General features: G+C 33.5%; 1 long non-coding RNA gene across 2 annotated transcripts; it reads left to right on the top strand.

Moving 5' to 3' along the window:
• The first annotated feature begins 652 nt into the window (after positions 1-652).
• Positions 653-2,908, top strand: LOC128286909 (uncharacterized). 2 transcript variants are annotated; one of them, XR_008277598.1, is made up of 3 exons: positions 653-811; positions 1,731-1,772; positions 2,665-2,908. It is a non-coding gene; the product is annotated as an uncharacterized LOC128286909 (long non-coding RNA). The 2 variants fall into 2 exon arrangements; XR_008277599.1 differs by lacking the exons at positions 653-811; positions 1,731-1,772 and adding an exon at positions 1,901-2,017.
• The last annotated feature ends 1,818 nt before the right edge of the window (positions 2,909-4,726 follow it).

Genomic DNA, 4,726 nt, shown 5'->3' with positions numbered 1-4,726 from the left:
TCAGATCCAATTTTCAAGTTCAATTACTCATTGGGTCAATTGTCTGATTTGAAAATTAATTTCTATTAATATCATATTTATTTTAATTAATTTGACAAATTTAATTTTACTTTATCAAAATTAAATTTCCCAAAAATCACTTAGATATTCAAAATTAATTTTTGAAGAAAATTCTTTAATCAAATTATCTAGTTGAATAATTCTCACTACCACTGTAACGCCCCAATTTTCCGGAATCCTGTGAATGTTGGCATAGGTTTAATTATGTTAGTGGGCCTCTAGAAGGCCCAAACTTAAGATAGAACCCAGTAATTTTAGTTAATTTTTGTTCCATAAGAAAAAGGGAGTGAAATTATGAAATAGGACCTATGTGAAAATGTTTGAAAATGCTATAGGCTAAATTGAAGTGGCCAAATAAATAGGAGTGCAAAATAGGAGGATTTGCATGACAAACCTCCCATTTTACATGAAGTGACCAGCCATCATGTTGTTGTAGACAAAATGTGCACTTGATATCAATAATTTATGGTACAAATTGATACAAATTGATAATAGGTTAGGTAAATGTTCCATGATAATGGGTTAGGTAAATGTTTCATGATAATGGGTTAGGTAAATGTTTCATGATAAGAATTTCATGTCTTTTGTATTAAAGAATTAAATGGATGAAATATGAAGTTTTATTAAAAGAAAAAGGGGTGAAAAGAACAAAGTTTTGTCCATCTTTGTTCATCATAGTTGAAAGTTAGAGAAGAGAAAGGAGAGGAGAAAGCTCTTGAGTATTCGGTTATTAGGAGGAGGAAAATTGAAGGTAAGTTCTTGGTACCTTGCTTCTATTTTGAGGTTCATGAGTTCTTCTTGATTCTACCTTAACTCTTGAAGTATATTTTGATTTTTGGTTGTGTTGTGAGCATTTGGTCATGAATTAAAATGAAGGAAATGGTTGTTGTTTCATGTTCTTTTGATGAAAAATGGAAGATATGTGATGTTGAGCCAAACAAATGAGCATGCATGTGCCTTAGATGCTAAAGGGAAAAATCGGATAACATGTTGTGCTTTAAAATGATGAAATGGAGATTATACTTAAGTAAAATCATAGATATGTGATGATTGATTGGTGATATACATGTTCAAATAACAAGCATGCAAGTTAGGTGTGAAAGAGTGATTTGGTAATAAATCTGCTTGGGACAGCAGCAGTAACGTGACTTTGGAAAATCACCATAAATTGTGGGAGATGAGTTAGAAGCTGCATAAATTATGTAATTAAAGCTTAATGAGTCTAGTTTCAAATGGAATAAACAAGAACATATTTTGAATTCTGTACAATGAAAAATTTGATTCGTAATGAAGAGTGGTCAGATTAGTCAAACAGTGAAACATGGGAAACTTTAAGAAAAATCTGGTATTGATTGGCCATACCAAAAATTCTGAAAATTTTATGGATAGAAGATATATGAGTCTATTTTCAGGAAAAATTAACGGTACTTGATTTGGAGTTTCGTAGCTCCAGTTATAAATGATTTAGTGACTGTTGCTCAAGAAGACAGCTTGCAGTGAAATTATTATGATTATGTGGTAAACATTGACAAAAATTTGTTAATGAGTTGCTTATTGATTTCTTATAAGCTTACTATGATCTGTAGGTGTGGTTGGCCGAATATTGTAAGGGGTTAATACGTAGTTCGTATTTGAATAGTTAGATTAACGTGTTAGTAATCCAATTGTAGGCAGTTCGTGTGTGGATCTCGTCAGCATATCGTCGCAAATAGGTGTGTAACTAACACCCTCTTTCTTAGTCTGGATCGGCAAAAGTCGAAAAGTCGAAATGCCGAAAATCGGTATTTTGTAGATTTGCGAGTGTGCGAATGCTCGTGAGGTAAATCGATTAATGTTTTTGGTAAGCTGCAAAATTTGGACTGCAAAGTACATGATTTCTGTGCCCTCGATATTTTTGGGCTTAATGGGCCAAAATTGGAATGATGGGCCAACGGGCCCAATTCGGTAAGAACCCTCGGTAGTGATTCTGTTAGTACGTGAAAGGTAGGAATATGCATGAAAAACCCTAAAATAGATAAATTACTGAAATACCTTTAAAAGTGAAAAATTTACAGTTTTACCCCTAGGAGATAAATTACCGAAATACCCATAGGGTTAAATTGACCTAAATGCATGTTTGACTGTTGTTATTTACTGCATGCCATGTTGTTATTATCTGATGCATGGGACCGGGATATTGATGGAGGAAGTATTGAAAGTGGCTTGTCCACGTCTTGGAGGCTTTGCCTCAATTCTTGATAATCGAGCAAAGTTAAGGCCAAGAATCAGGAGTGTTGGGCTGGGTGGGTTGAGCTATTCCCCACATGGAGTGTATGGCTGGTACGGGTGGAGTGTAGTGGTTGGTGGGTTGAGTAGTCTTCCCAAATGGGCTTGCATATGTTTACTGACGTTGCATGTATTTTGAAATGGGCCTATGGGCCATACTGTTATCTGAATAAGGGGCTAAGGCCCAATTTATTGTAATCTGAAAAGGGCTCTGGCCCAGTATCATTGTTACCTGAATGGGCTTAGGCCCAATGGGCTTGAGCTGACTTGGGCTTTGAATGGGTTTTCCTTACACACTGAGTTTCCCCAAACTCACCCCTTTTATTTTCATCCACGCAGGAAATCCCCAACCATAGTGGGCTTGGAGCTGTAAGGGAATTCGGAGTGGCCACCCGTTCTGAAAGTTTGATTTTCTTCTGGTGAACTGGACATCCTTTTATTTACGTTTGAAGTTTTGGGTTTTTAAATGTAATAAGGCCGCTTAATTATTTTTAATGGTTTTAATATGTATTACTAAGATAGGTATTACTTATTTTAACTGTTGAAATTGGATAGCTTTAGGGCACGTTTTCAAAAACAACAATTGATTTCAAAATAATACGACAACAAGCAAAGCTTCCGCAATGAAAGTATTTTCCAAAATTAATCACTTTTCCTAAAAATGACTTAATCAAAATCGGTTTCCTAGAAATATCCATGACGTTAAGGTGTGGCAATGGCGGTATGTATGTCTAGGATTGGATCCGAAGGGAGCTTGGTACTTAAGTAGTCCGATGGACTCACCACCTCTTTTCCGGTTTCCTACCTGGTGCACAACTTCCATTCACTTTAACTTATAATGAAATTATCTTTTAAAACACTAAGTAAGTTTTTTTCTGGATCAACAATATAAAATGTTTTGAACGCTTCGATGTGGCATGTCGGATCCGGTCATAACGTCTGGGTCGGGTTTGGGGTGCTACAACCACCTAATTTAATTTCTTATTGAATAAACTGACTCAATTAAAATATTTCCAAAGTCATAGAATTTTTTTTTGGATTCAAATGCAGTTCGATCGAGTTTTTGTTGAGCTAGTAGAGGGACCAATCAGACATATACAATTAGGCTCGAGTAAATGCAATTATATCCAGAAACATCGTTCTGATAATTCACAATTCACTTAATTATGGAGTCAATCCACAAGAAGTATCATGATTGAAAACTCTTTATTGTATATTCTTTACGAAAATAATTTATCTACTTTGTCCATTGACCTCGTCATTTGTGTGTTACCTTCATATAATATCATTGATTCTTTTGGGTTAAATCTATTCACTCAATACAATTCTATTTTATCTTATTGTCACCATTTTGTCTTCTTAATAAGATCACTTTCAACAAATGATTGTAAAAAATTGCTTGTTCAAGAACAAGCATCCCGTGGCCACGTTCCATATTTATCAATCGATATAATATCAATGAGAGGATATTGTTTAACTCTTTAATCGAGTTCTTGATTTCATTGTTGCTAATAAAGTCATGACATATACAAGTCATGTACCCAACATATAGAATATAAGCTTGATCATTTTTAGAGTATAAGGCTCCATTTATATCAAAGAACATGAGTTACATATGCATGATTAGTGACGAACTCAGGATTTAGGTAAATCACATCATGAATATCACAAGTGAATCAATTCACAAACGAATTTAGAATTAGTTCAATCCATTGTATCATTCTTCCAATGAATACATCTATGTCTTTACCCATGGAGTCAACTACTATAATAGCTAAGACTAGTCATCTCTTCATTTGGAATTGTAGATGGCGTAATAGTCTTTCTAAGTATTTGAATCAAATGCTCACTTTGATTCTTTTATTGAATTACAAATTCGTTTAGATTATCTACTGAAGTAAGTTGTTTTTCTCACAATATAAATGTTCATACAATGTCACTTATCATCAATTTGAATTTAGAAAATCAATAAGCTAATATTTGTTAGTCACAATTTTGCTATGTATACAAAACATGAAAGAAAAAAAACATAAAAGATATAACAGTGAAATTAACTTTATTTATTTATTCATCGTTTAAATACGTAGAAAACAATTACATGTTTACTACAATATGAGCATATTTCCCAACATGATGTACACATAGTTGTCATGTGTCATCATACGATTGATCAGCCAGCCACATCAGTGAAACATATCAGTCAAATTTGGTCAACGTGAATAGAGGGGCTTGATTGTTTAAATTTTTTTCTTTTAAGGGCTTAATTGGGTGTTAAATTTTGTTGAGGGCTTAATTGATTTTAATAACCCAATTATAAGAATGTCATTTTGTAATTAAACTAAGTTAATATTAATTAAAAATATGCATTTGGTGAGATTTGAATCTATATTAATTGAATTAG

This window comes from Gossypium arboreum, chromosome 13 (assembly GCF_025698485.1).
Source record: "Gossypium arboreum isolate Shixiya-1 chromosome 13, ASM2569848v2, whole genome shotgun sequence".
NCBI lineage: Eukaryota > Viridiplantae > Streptophyta > Magnoliopsida > Malvales > Malvaceae > Gossypium > Gossypium arboreum.
Note: the sequence above shows the minus strand (reverse complement) of the source record. Positions and strands in the feature narration are given on the sequence as shown.